We start from the raw sequence: 14,933 nt of genomic DNA, 5'->3' as shown, positions 1-14,933 counted from the left end.
TTTTTTCCTTCAGTTTTTCTTTGCTATCGTACTCCACACATGAGTGAAATCATTTGGTACATGTATTTCTCTGACTGGCCTATTTGACTGAGCATAATACCCTCTAGCTCCATCCACGTTATTGCCAATGATAGGATTTGTTTTCTTCTTTTGGCTGCTTACTGCACTTTTTAAACTGGATTTTATTCTTCTTTTTTGTTTGTTGTTTCACTATGTGCTTCAACCATTGCTCTCATGGTTATGAGCAATAGCTTTGTGTTAATTGATATGTACCTATATCTATCTATCTTTCTGTCTATCTATCAATCAATCAATCATCTATTTCTCTGTCCATCTGTCTTTGTGTAGAGAACAGTTAACCACATAGCCTATGTCACTTTCCTACATTATGCTTCCAAAAATCCTGCAAGGTAACTAGGCTGTATGGAGTGCACTTTCTTCACCGAGACACTTGCAGGTCGTGTCGGCAGTGTGTACTACAAAACCAGTAAATGGTTGTGCAGGGACATGAACCCGTGTCTCTATCCTCAGTCCACTTTCATCTCATTCTCACTTGCTGTCTGTATTTAGCCACATTCATTGACTAAGTGCTCCCTGAAGACCACAAGTATCCTTCCTCTGGGCCTGTTGTCGACAGAAAAGTACACTTGCTGCTTTGCTCACCACCACGTTTGAAGGACATCGGCATGATCACTGCTGACAGGACAGAGGGTCAAATAAAAAGGAACACCAATTTCTAGACAGGAGCAGTTGGGAGCTAAGAGTGTATTGTGGAGTGACGTGTTTATTTGATTGTCCAAACTTCCCTCTTTAGGTGGTTATTACTTCACATTCGTGAAGATCATAAAACCCACCGATTTCATAGGCCCAGATGCTTGTTATTACAGCAACTCAGTTATTGAGGTGAGAGAAAATGGGAAGGACGTTGCTGCACCACTAAATCTATGGCTGGGCCCTGCTGAAAACAAACAAAAAGAATTCACGGTGGCCAGATAGGGCTATTTTCTACTGACTGTCTCTGGGGGCTCAAACAGAATCCATTTGTTTAACTGTTTGTTTTTCAGTTTCACTCGTGTAGGGTACTTGTCCCCACACCTTCAGCTTGTAGTTTGTCTGTGTCCTTGGATCTCCTGTGAGTCTCCTGTAAGGAATCACGTAGGTTTCTTGAGTTTTTATCCGTTCTTTTAACCCTGTGTCTTTTGTTTGCAGCACTCAGAGCCTGACCTTTTATTCTGATGATTCAGAGCTGTGCCCTTATTGCACTTAAAAATGTTTTTTTATTGTCATTAGTCTACAATCATGTGAAGAACATTATGTTTACTCTGCTCCCCCTTCACCAAGTCCCCCCCGAAAATCCTCTTCAGTCGCTGTCCATCAGCGAGTAGTAAGATGCTATATAATCTCTACTAGTCTTCTCTGTGTTGTACAGCACTCATCATGCCCCACCGACCCCACGCAATATACATGCTTATCCTAATGAACCCATTCTTTCTCCCCGCACTTATCCATCCCCTCAGAACCACCCTGCCCAGTCCTTTTCCCTTTGGCAACTTTTAGTCAACTCTCAGGTTCTGTGAGTCCGCTGCTGTTTTATTCCTTCAGTTTTTCTTTGTTGTTATACTCCACACATGAGTGAAATCTTTTGATACTTGTCTTTCTCCGCCTGACCTATTTCTCTGAACATACTACCGTCTAGCTCCATCCACGTCATTGCAAATGGTAGGATTTGTTTTCTTCTTATGGCTGCTTACTGCACTTTGTAAACTGGATTTCATTCTTCCTTTTTGTTTGAAGTTTAGCTATGTGCTTTCACCATTCACTTCCTGGGTATGAGCAACAGCTTTGTGTCAATCGATATGTATCTGTATCTGTCTATCGCTCTGTCTGTCTGTAAATCTATCGTTCTATATATCCTTCTAACTATCTCTCTGTCCTTCTCTTTATTTATCTATCCATCTATCTAGCTTCCTATCGTCTATCATGTGTATCATCTATCTATCTATCATCTGTCATCTATCTATCTGTCTATCTATGAATCAATCATCTTTCTGTCTGCCCATCTATCCTTATGTACAGAACAGTTAACAACACCACCTATGTCACTTCCCTACATTATGCTTCCAAAAATATTGCAAAGTCACTAGGCCGTAGGGAGAGCACTGGGCTCACTGAGACAATTGCAGATCAAGTCAGCTGCGTGTGCTTACAAAACCAGTAAATGGTGCAGGGACTTGAACCCGTATCTCTGTCCTCTGTCCTCTTAAACCTCCTTCTCTCTTGCTAACTGTATTTAGCCACATTCATTGACTAAGTGCTCACTGAAGACCACAAGTATACTTCATCTGTGCCTGTTGTAGACAGAAAAGTATACTTGGTGCTTTACTCACCACCGTGTTTGACGGACATTGGCGTGTTCACCACTGATAGAAGGAGGGACAAATTAAAAGGAACACCTATTTCTAGACAGGAGCATTTGGGAGCAAAGTGTGTGTTGTGGAGAGACGTGTTTGGTTGAGTGTCCAAACTTCCCTCTTTATGTGGTTATTACTTCTTTACAATCGTGAACATCATCAAACCCAGTGATTTCAAACGCCCAGACGCTAATTATTACAGCAATTCATTTGTTGATGTGAGAAAAAATGAGAAGGACATTGCAGTACCACTCAATCTATACCTGGGCACCGCTGAAACCAAACCAAAAGAATTCACGGTGGCTAGGTAGGACTATTTTCTAGTGACTGTCTCTGGGGACTCAAACAGAATCCATTTGTTTCTTTGCTTCTCAGATTCACTTGTATTGTGTACCTGTCCCCGCCCCTCCAGCTTGTAGTTTGTCTGTGTCCTTGGATCTCAAGTGAGTCTCCAGTAAGGGAGCACGTAGGTGATCTTGAGTTTTCACCAGTCCTTCTAACTCTGTGTCTTTTGATTGGAGCAGTCAAAGCCTGTACTTTTATTCTGATATTTGAGAGCTATGCTCTTACTGCACTTTGAAATTTTTTTTTGTTCTCATTAATATACAATCACATGCAGAACATTATGTTTACTAGTGTAACCCCTTCACCAAGTCCTCGCCATATCCCAGTTACAGTCGCTCTCCGTCAGCGTGTAGTAAGATGCTGTAGAATCACTACTTGTCTTCTCTGTGTTGTATAGCCCTGCCCATGACCCTACAACCTACACATTATTCATGCTAATCCTAATGCCCCCATTCTTTTTCCCCGCCCTTATCACTCCCTTGCCACAAACCCTACCCAGTCCCTTTCTCTTTGATAACTGTTAGTCCACTCTCGGGTACTGTGTGTCTGCTGCTGTTTTTTCCTTCAGTTTTTCTTTGCTATCGTACTCCACACATGAGTGAAATCATTTGGTACATGTATTTCTCCGACTGGCCTATTTGACTGAGCATAATACCCTCTAGCTCCATCCACGTTATTGCCAATGATAGGATTTGTTTTCTTCTTTTGGCTGCTTACTGCACTTTTTAAACTGGATTTTATTCTTCTTTTTTGTTTGTTGTTTCGCTATGTGCTTCAACCATTGCTCTCATGGTTATGAGCAATAGCTTTGTGTTAATTGATATGTACCTATATCTATCTATCTTTCTGTCTATCTATCAATCAATCAATCATCTATTTCTCTGTCTATCTGTCTTTGTGTAGAGAACAGTTAACCACATAGCCTATGTCACTTTCCTACATTATGCTTCCAAAAATCCTGCAAGGTAACTAGGCTGTATGGAGTGCACTTTCTTCACCGAGACACTTGCAGGTCGTGTCGGCAGTGTGTACTACAAAACCAGTAAATGGTTGTGCAGGGACATGAACCCGTGTCTCTATCCTCAGTCCACTTTCATCTCATTCTCACTTGCTGTCTGTATTTAGCCACATTCATTGACTAAGTGCTCCCTGAAGACCACAAGTATCCTTCCTCTGGGCCTGTTGTCGACAGAAAAGTACACTTGCTGCTTTGCTCACCACCACGTTTGAAGGACATCGGCATGATCACTGCTGACAGGACAGAGGATCAAATAAAAAGGAACACCAATTTCTAGACAGGAGCAGTTGGGAGCTAAGAGTGTATTGTGGAGTGACGTGTTTATTTGATTGTCCAAACTTCCCTCTTTAGGTGGTTATTACTTCACATTCGTGAAGATCATAAAACCCACCGATTTCATAGGCCCAGATGCTTGTTATTACAGCAACTCAGTTATTGAGGTGAGAGAAAATGGGAAGGACGTTGCTGCACCACTAAATCTATGGCTGGGCCCTGCTGAAAACAAACAAAAAGAATTCACGGTGGCCAGATAGGGCTATTTTCTACTGACTGTCTCTGGGGGCTCAAACAGAATCCATTTGTTTAACTGTTTGTTTTTCAGTTTCACTCGTGTAGGGTACTTGTCCCCACACCTTCAGCTTGTAGTTTGTCTGTGTCCTTGGATCTCCTGTGAGTCTCCTGTAAGGAATCACGTAGGTTTCTTGAGTTTTTATCCGTTCTTTTAACCCTGTGTCTTTTGTTTGCAGCACTCAGAGCCTGACCTTTTATTCTGATGATTCAGAGCTGTGCCCTTATTGCACTTAAAAATGTTTTTTTATTGTCATTAGTCTACAATCATGTGAAGAACATTATGTTTACTCTGCTCCCCCTTCACCAAGTCCCCCCCGAAAATCCTCTTCAGTTGCTGTCCATCAGCGAGTAGTAAGATGCTATATAATCTCTACTAGTCTTCTCTGTGTTGTACAGCACTCATCATGCCCCACCGACCCCACGCAATATACATGCTTATCCTAATGAACCCATTCTTTCTCCCCGCACTTATCCATCCCCTCAGAACCACCCTGCCCAGTCCTTTTCCCTTTGGCAACTTTTAGTCAACTCTCAGGTTCTGTGAGTCCGCTGCTGTTTTATTCCTTCAGTTTTTCTTTGTTGTTATACTCCACACATGAGTGAAATCTTTTGATACTTGTCTTTCTCCGCCTGACCTATTTCTCTGAACATACTACCGTCTAGCTCCATCCACGTCATTGCAAATGGTAGGATTTGTTTTCTTCTTATGGCTGCTTACTGCACTTTGTAAACTGGATTTCATTCTTCCTTTTTGTTTGAAGTTTAGCTATGTGCTTTCACCATTCACTTCCTGGGTATGAGCAACAGCTTTGTGTCAATCGATATGTATCTGTATCTGTCTATCGCTCTGTCTGTCTGTAAATCTATCTATCGTTCTATATATCCTTCTATCTATCTCTCTGTCCTTCTCTTTATTTATCTATCCATCTATCTAGCTTCCTATCGTCTATCATGTGTATCATCTATCTATCTATCATCTGTCATCTATCTATCTGTCTATCTATGAATCAATCATCTTTCTGTCTGCCCATCTATCCTTATGTACAGAACAGTTAACAACACCACCTATGTCACTTCCCTACATTATGCTTCCAAAAATATTGCAAAGTCACTAGGCCGTAGGGAGAGCACTGGGCTCACTGAGACAATTGCAGATCAAGTCAGCTGCGTGTGCTTACAAAACCAGTAAATGGTGCAGGGACTTGAACCCGTATCTCTGTCCTCTGTTCTCTTAAACCTCCTTCTCTCTTGCTAACTGTATTTAGCCACATTCATTGACTAAGTGCTCACTGAAGACCACAAGTATACTTCATCTGTGCCTGTTGTAGACAGAAAAGTATACTTGGTGCTTTACTCACCACCGTGTTTGACGGACATTGGCGTGTTCACCACTGATAGAAGGAGGGACAAATTAAAAGGAACACCTATTTCTAGACAGGAGCATTTGGGAGCAAAGTGTGTGTTGTGGAGAGACGTGTTTGGTTGAGTGTCCAAACTTCCCTCTTTATGTGGTTATTACTTCTTTACAATCGTGAACATCATCAAACCCAGTGATTTCAAACGCCCAAACGCTAATTATTACAGCAATTCATTTGTTGATGTGAGAAAAAATGAGAAGGACATTGCAGTACCACTCAATCTATACCTGGGCACCGCTGAAACCAAACCAAAAGAATTCACGGTGGCTAGGTAGGACTATTTTCTAGTGACTGTCTCTGGGGACTCAAACAGAATCCATTTGTTTCTTTGCTTCTCAGATTCACTTGTATTGTGTACCTGTCCCCGCCCCTCCAGCTTGTAGTTTGTCTGTGTCCTTGGATCTCAAGTGAGTCTCCAGTAAGGGAGCACGTAGGTGATCTTGAGTTTTCACCAGTCCTTCTAACTCTGTGTCTTTTGATTGGAGCAGTCAAAGCCTGTACTTTTATTCTGATATTTGAGAGCTATGCTCTTACTGCACTTTGAAATTTTTTTTTGTTCTCATTAATATACAATCACATGCAGAACATTATGTTTACTAGTGTACCCCCTTCACCAAGTCCTCGCCATATCCCAGTTACAGTCGCTCTCCGTCAGCGTGTAGTAAGATGCTGTAGAATCACTACTTGTCTTCTCTGTGTTGTATAGCCCTGCCCATGACCCTACAACCTACACATTATTCATGCTAATCCTAATGCCCCCATTCTTTTTCCCCGCCCTTATCACTCCCTTGCCACAAACCCTACCCAGTCCCTTTCTCTTTGATAACTGTTAGTCCACTCTCGGGTACTGTGTGTCTGCTGCTGTTTTTTCCTTCAGTTTTTCTTTGCTATCGTACTCCACACATGAGTGAAATCATTTGGTACATGTATTTCTCCGACTGGCCTATTTGACTGAGCATAATACCCTCTAGCTCCATCCACGTTATTGCCAATGATAGGATTTGTTTTCTTCTTTTGGCTGCTTACTGCACTTTTTAAACTGGATTTTATTCTTCTTTTTTGTTTGTTGTTTCGCTATGTGCTTCAACCATTGCTCTCATGGTTATGAGCAATAGCTTTGTGTTAATTGATATGTACCTATATCTATCTATCTTTCTGTCTATCTATCAATCAATCAATCATCTATTTCTCTGTCCATCTGTCTTTGTGTAGAGAACAGTTAACCACATAGCCTATGTCACTTTCCTACATTATGCTTCCAAAAATCCTGCAAGGTAACTAGGCTGTATGGAGTGCACTTTCTTCACCGAGACACTTGCAGGTCGTGTCGGCAGTGTGTACTACAAAACCAGTAAATGGTTGTGCAGGGACATGAACCCGTGTCTCTATCCTCAGTCCACTTTCATCTCATTCTCACTTGCTGTCTGTATTTAGCCACATTCATTGACTAAGTGCTCCCTGAAGACCACAAGTATCCTTCCTCTGGGCCTGTTGTCGACAGAAAAGTACACTTGCTGCTTTGCTCACCACCACGTTTGAAGGACATCGGCATGATCACTGCTGACAGGACAGAGGGTCAAATAAAAAGGAACACCAATTTCTAGACAGGAGCAGTTGGGAGCTAAGAGTGTATTGTGGAGTGACGTGTTTATTTGATTGTCCAAACTTCCCTCTTTAGGTGGTTATTACTTCACATTCGTGAAGATCATAAAACCCACCGATTTCATAGGCCCAGATGCTTGTTATTACAGCAACTCAGTTATTGAGGTGAGAGAAAATGGGAAGGACGTTGCTGCACCACTAAATCTATGGCTGGGCCCTGCTGAAAACAAACAAAAAGAATTCACGGTGGCCAGATAGGGCTATTTTCTACTGACTGTCTCTGGGGGCTCAAACAGAATCCATTTGTTTAACTGTTTGTTTTTCAGTTTCACTCGTGTAGGGTACTTGTCCCCACACCTTCAGCTTGTAGTTTGTCTGTGTCCTTGGATCTCCTGTGAGTCTCCTGTAAGGAATCACGTAGGTTTCTTGAGTTTTTATCCGTTCTTTTAACCCTGTGTCTTTTGTTTGCAGCACTCAGAGCCTGACCTTTTATTCTGATGATTCAGAGCTGTGCCCTTATTGCACTTAAAAATGTTTTTTTATTGTCATTAGTCTACAATCATGTGAAGAACATTATGTTTACTCTGCTCCCCCTTCACCAAGTCCCCCCCGAAAATCCTCTTCAGTTGCTGTCCATCAGCGAGTAGTAAGATGCTATATAATCTCTACTAGTCTTCTCTGTGTTGTACAGCACTCATCATGCCCCACCGACCCCACGCAATATACATGCTTATCCTAATGAACCCATTCTTTCTCCCCGCACTTATCCATCCCCTCAGAACCACCCTGCCCAGTCCTTTTCCCTTTGGCAACTTTTAGTCAACTCTCAGGTTCTGTGAGTCCGCTGCTGTTTTATTCCTTCAGTTTTTCTTTGTTGTTATACTCCACACATGAGTGAAATCTTTTGATACTTGTCTTTCTCCGCCTGACCTATTTCTCTGAACATACTACCGTCTAGCTCCATCCACGTCATTGCAAATGGTAGGATTTGTTTTCTTCTTATGGCTGCTTACTGCACTTTGTAAACTGGATTTCATTCTTCCTTTTTGTTTGAAGTTTAGCTATGTGCTTTCACCATTCACTTCCTGGGTATGAGCAACAGCTTTGTGTCAATCGATATGTATCTGTATCTGTCTATCGCTCTGTCTGTCTGTAAATCTATCTGTCGTTCTATATATCCTTCTATCTATCTCTCTGTCCTTCTCTTTATTTATCTATCCATCTATCTAGCTTCCTATCGTCTATCATGTGTATCATCTATCTATCTATCATCTGTCATCTATCTATCTGTCTATCTATGAATCAATCATCTTTCTGTCTGCCCATCTATCCTTATGTACAGAACAGTTAACAACACCACCTATGTCACTTCCCTACATTATGCTTCCAAAAATATTGCAAAGTCACTAGGCCGTAGGGAGAGCACTGGGCTCACTGAGACAATTGCAGATCAAGTCAGCTGCGTGTGCTTACAAAACCAGTAAATGGTGCAGGGACTTGAACCCGTATCTCTGTCCTCTGTCCTCTTAAACCTCCTTCTCTCTTGCTAACTGTATTTAGCCACATTCATTGACTAAGTGCTCACTGAAGACCACAAGTATACTTCATCTGTGCCTGTTGTAGACAGAAAAGTATACTTGGTGCTTTACTCACCACCGTGTTTGACGGACATTGGCGTGTTCACCACTGATAGAAGGAGGGACAAATTAAAAGGAACACCTATTTCTAGACAGGAGCATTTGGGAGCAAAGTGTGTGTTGTGGAGAGACGTGTTTGGTTGAGTGTCCAAACTTCCCTCTTTATGTGGTTATTACTTCTTTACAATCGTGAACATCATCAAACCCAGTGATTTCAAACGCCCAGACGCTAATTATTACAGCAATTCATTTGTTGATGTGAGAAAAAATGAGAAGGACATTGCAGTACCACTCAATCTATACCTGGGCACCGCTGAAACCAAACCAAAAGAATTCACGGTGGCTAGGTAGGACTATTTTCTAGTGACTGTCTCTGGGGACTCAAACAGAATCCATTTGTTTCTTTGCTTCTCAGATTCACTTGTATTGTGTACCTGTCCCCGCCCCTCCAGCTTGTAGTTTGTCTGTGTCCTTGGATCTCAAGTGAGTCTCCAGTAAGGGAGCACGTAGGTGATCTTGAGTTTTCACCAGTTCTTCTAACTCTGTGTCTTTTGATTGGAGCAGTCAAAGCCTATACTTTTATTCTGATATTTGAGAGCTATGCTCTTACTGCACTTTGAAATTTTTTTTTGTTCTCATTAATATACAATCACATGCAGAACATTATGTTTACTAGTGTACCCCCTTCACCAAGTCCTCGCCATATCCCAGTTACAGTCGCTCTCCGTCAGCGTGTAGTAAGATGCTGTAGAATCACTACTTGTCTTCTCTGTGTTGTATAGCCCTGCCCATGACCCTACAACCTACACATTATTCATGCTAATCCTAATGCCGCCATTCTTTTTCCCCACCCTTATCACACCCTTCCCACAAACCCTACCCAGTCCCTTTCTCTTTGGTAACTGTTAGTCCACTCTCGGGTACTGTGTGTCTGCTGCTGTTTTTTCCTTCAGTTTTTCTTTGCTATCGTACTCCACACATGAGTGAAATCATTTGGTACATGTATTTCTCCGACTGGCCTATTTGACTGAGCATAATACCCTCTAGCTCCATCCACGTTATTGCCAATGATAGGATTTGTTTTCTTCTTTTGGCTGCTTACTGCACTTTTTAAACTGGATTTTATTCTTCTTTTTTGTTTGTTGTTTCGCTATGTGCTTCAACCATTGCTCTCATGGTTATGAGCAATAGCTTTGTGTTAATTGATATGTACCTATATCTATCTATCTTTCTGTCTATCTATCAATCAATCAATCATCTATTTCTCTGTCCATCTGTCTTTGTGTAGAGAACAGTTAACCACATAGCCTATGTCACTTTCCTACATTATGCTTCCAAAAATCCTGCAAGGTAACTAGGCTGTATGGAGTGCACTTTCTTCACCGAGACACTTGCAGGTCGTGTCGGCAGTGTGTACTACAAAACCAGTAAATGGTTGTGCAGGGACATGAACCCGTGTCTCTATCCTCAGTCCACTTTCATCTCATTCTCACTTGCTGTCTGTATTTAGCCACATTCATTGACTAAGTGCTCCCTGAAGACCACAAGTATCCGTCCTCTGGGCCTGTTGTCGACAGAAAAGTACACTTGCTGCTTTGCTCACCACCACGTTTGAAGGACATCGGCACGATCACTGCTGACAGGACAGAGGGTCAAATAAAAAGGAACACCAATTTCTAGACAGGAGCAGTTGGGAGCTAAGAGTGTATTGTGGAGTGACGTGTTTATTTGATTGTCCAAACTTCCCTCTTTAGGTGGTTATTACTTCACATTCGTGAAGATCATAAAACCCACCGATTTCATAGGCCCAGATGCTTGTTATTACAGCAACTCAGTTATTGAGGTGAGAGAAAATGGGAAGGACGTTGCTGCACCACTAAATCTATGGCTGGGCCCTGCTGAAAACAAACAAAAAGAATTCACGGTGGCCAGATAGGGCTATTTTCTACTGACTGTCTCTGGGGGCTCAAACAGAATCCATTTGTTTAACTGTTTGTTTTTCAGTTTCACTCGTGTAGGGTACTTGTCCCCACACCTTCAGCTTGTAGTTTGTCTGTGTCCTTGGATCTCCTGTGAGTCTCCTGTAAGGAATCACGTAGGTTTCTTGAGTTTTTATCCGTTCTTTTAACCCTGTGTCTTTTGTTTGCAGCACTCAGAGCCTGACCTTTTATTCTGATGATTCAGAGCTGTGCCCTTATTGCACTTAAAAATGTTTTTTTATTGTCATTAGTCTACAATCATGTGAAGAACATTATGTTTACTCTGCTCCCCCTTCACCAAGTCCCCCCCGAAAATCCTCTTCAGTCGCTGTCCATCAGCGAGTAGTAAGATGCTATATAATCTCTACTAGTCTTCTCTGTGTTGTACAGCACTCATCATGCCCCACCGACCCCACGCAATATACATGCTTATCCTAATGAACCCATTCTTTCTCCCCGCACTTATCCATCCCCTCAGAACCACCCTGCCCAGTCCTTTTCCCTTTGGCAACTTTTAGTCAACTCTCAGGTTCTGTGAGTCCGCTGCTGTTTTATTCCTTCAGTTTTTCTTTGTTGTTATACTCCACACATGAGTGAAATCTTTTGATACTTGTCTTTCTCCGCCTGACCTATTTCTCTGAACATACTACCGTCTAGCTCCATCCACGTCATTGCAAATGGTAGGATTTGTTTTCTTCTTATGGCTGCTTACTGCACTTTGTAAACTGGATTTCATTCTTCCTTTTTGTTTGAAGTTTAGCTATGTGCTTTCACCATTCACTTCCTGGGTATGAGCAACAGCTTTGTGTCAATCGATATGTATCTGTATCTGTCTATCGCTCTGTCTGTCTGTAAATCTATCGTTCTATATATCCTTCTAACTATCTCTCTGTCCTTCTCTTTATTTATCTATCCATCTATCTAGCTTCCTATCGTCTATCATGTGTATCATCTATCTATCTATCATCTGTCATCTATCTATCTGTCTATCTATGAATCAATCATCTTTCTGTCTGCCCATCTATCCTTATGTACAGAACAGTTAACAACACCACCTATGTCACTTCCCTACATTATGCTTCCAAAAATATTGCAAAGTCACTAGGCCGTAGGGAGAGCACTGGGCTCACTGAGACAATTGCAGATCAAGTCAGCTGCGTGTGCTTACAAAACCAGTAAATGGTGCAGGGACTTGAACCCGTATCTCTGTCCTCTGTCCTCTTAAACCTCCTTCTCTCTTGCTAACTGTATTTAGCCACATTCATTGACTAAGTGCTCACTGAAGACCACAAGTATACTTCATCTGTGCCTGTTGTAGACAGAAAAGTATACTTGGTGCTTTACTCACCACCGTGTTTGACGGACATTGGCGTGTTCACCACTGATAGAAGGAGGGACAAATTAAAAGGAACACCTATTTCTAGACAGGAGCATTTGGGAGCAAAGTGTGTGTTGTGGAGAGACGTGTTTGGTTGAGTGTCCAAACTTCCCTCTTTATGTGGTTATTACTTCTTTACAATCGTGAACATCATCAAACCCAGTGATTTCAAACGCCCAGACGCTAATTATTACAGCAATTCATTTGTTGATGTGAGAAAAAATGAGAAGGACATTGCAGTACCACTCAATCTATACCTGGGCACCGCTGAAACCAAACCAAAAGAATTCACGGTGGCTAGGTAGGACTATTTTCTAGTGACTGTCTCTGGGGACTCAAACAGAATCCATTTGTTTCTTTGCTTCTCAGATTCACTTGTATTGTGTACCTGTCCCCGCCCCTCCAGCTTGTAGTTTGTCTGTGTCCTTGGATCTCAAGTGAGTCTCCAGTAAGGGAGCACGTAGGTGATCTTGAGTTTTCACCAGTCCTTCTAACTCTGTGTCTTTTGATTGGAGCAGTCAAAGCCTGTACTTTTATTCTGATATTTGAGAGCTATGCTCTTACTGCACTTTGAAATTTTTTTTTGTTCTCATTAATATACAATCACATGCAGAACATTATGTTTACTAGTGTACCCCCTTCACCAAGTCCTCGCCATATCCCAGTTACAGTCGCTCTCCGTCAGCGTGTAGTAAGATGCTGTAGAATCACTACTTGTCTTCTCTGTGTTGTATAGCCCTGCCCATGACCCTACAACCTACACATTATTCATGCTAATCCTAATGCCCCCATTCTTTTTCCCCGCCCTTATCACTCCCTTGCCACAAACCCTACCCAGTCCCTTTCTCTTTGATAACTGTTAGTCCACTCTCGGGTACTGTGTGTCTGCTGCTGTTTTTTCCTTCAGTTTTTCTTTGCTATCGTACTCCACACATGAGTGAAATCATTTGGTACATGTATTTCTCCGACTGGCCTATTTGACTGAGCATAATACCCTCTAGCTCCATCCACGTTATTGCCAATGATAGGATTTGTTTTCTTCTTTTGGCTGCTTACTGCACTTTTTAAACTGGATTTTATTCTTCTTTTTTGTTTGTTGTTTCGCTATGTGCTTCAACCATTGCTCTCATGGTTATGAGCAATAGCTTTGTGTTAATTGATATGTACCTATATCTATCTATCTTTCTGTCTATCTATCAATCAATCAATCATCTATTTCTCTGTCCATCTGTCTTTGTGTAGAGAACAGTTAACCACATAGCCTATGTCACTTTCCTACATTATGCTTCCAAAAATCCTGCAAGGTAACTAGGCTGTATGGAGTGCACTTTCTTCACCGAGACACTTGCAGGTCGTGTCGGCAGTGTGTACTACAAAACCAGTAAATGGTTGTGCAGGGACATGAACCCGTGTCTCTATCCTCAGTCCACTTTCATCTCATTCTCACTTGCTGTCTGTATTTAGCCACATTCATTGACTAAGTGCTCCCTGAAGACCACAAGTATCCTTCCTCTGGGCCTGTTGTCGACAGAAAAGTACACTTGCTGCTTTGCTCACCACCACGTTTGAAGGACATCGGCATGATCACTGCTGACAGGACAGAGGGTCAAATAAAAAGGAACACCAATTTCTAGACAGGAGCAGTTGGGAGCTAAGAGTGTATTGTGGAGTGACGTGTTTATTTGATTGTCCAAACTTCCCTCTTTAGGTGGTTATTACTTCACATTCGTGAAGATCATAAAACCCACCGATTTCATAGGCCCAGATGCTTGTTATTACAGCAACTCAGTTATTGAGGTGAGAGAAAATGGGAAGGACGTTGCTGCACCACTAAATCTATGGCTGGGCCCTGCTGAAAACAAACAAAAAGAATTCACGGTGGCCAGATAGGGCTATTTTCTACTGACTGTCTCTGGGGGCTCAAACAGAATCCATTTGTTTAACTGTTTGTTTTTCAGTTTCACTCGTGTAGGGTACTTGTCCCCACACCTTCAGCTTGTAGTTTGTCTGTGTCCTTGGATCTCCTGTGAGTCTCCTGTAAGGAATCACGTAGGTTTCTTGAGTTTTTATCCGTTCTTTTAACCCTGTGTCTTTTGTTTGCAGCACTCAGAGCCTGACCTTTTATTCTGATGATTCAGAGCTGTGCCCTTATTGCACTTAAAAATGTTTTTTTATTGTCATTAGTCTACAATCATGTGAAGAACATTATGTTTACTCTGCTCCCCCTTCACCAAGTCCCCCCCGAAAATCCTCTTCAGTTGCTGTCCATCAGCGAGTAGTAAGATGCTATATAATCTCTACTAGTCTTCTCTGTGTTGTACAGCACTCATCATGCCCCACCGACCCCACGCAATATACATGCTTATCCTAATGAACCCATTCTTTCTCCCCGCACTTATCCATCCCCTCAGAACCACCCTGCCCAGTCCTTTTCCCTTTGGCAACTTTTAGTCAACTCTCAGGTTCTGTGAGTCCGCTGCTGTTTTATTCCTTCAGTTTTTCTTTGTTGTTATACTCCACACATGAGTGAAATCTTTTGATACTTGTCTTTCTCCGCCTGACCTATTTCTCTGAA

This window comes from Manis pentadactyla, chromosome 9 (genome assembly GCF_030020395.1).
Source record: "Manis pentadactyla isolate mManPen7 chromosome 9, mManPen7.hap1, whole genome shotgun sequence".
NCBI classification, from domain to species: domain Eukaryota; kingdom Metazoa; phylum Chordata; class Mammalia; order Pholidota; family Manidae; genus Manis; species Manis pentadactyla.
The sequence above is the reverse complement of the archived record's forward strand: the minus strand, read 5'-3'. Positions refer to the sequence as shown.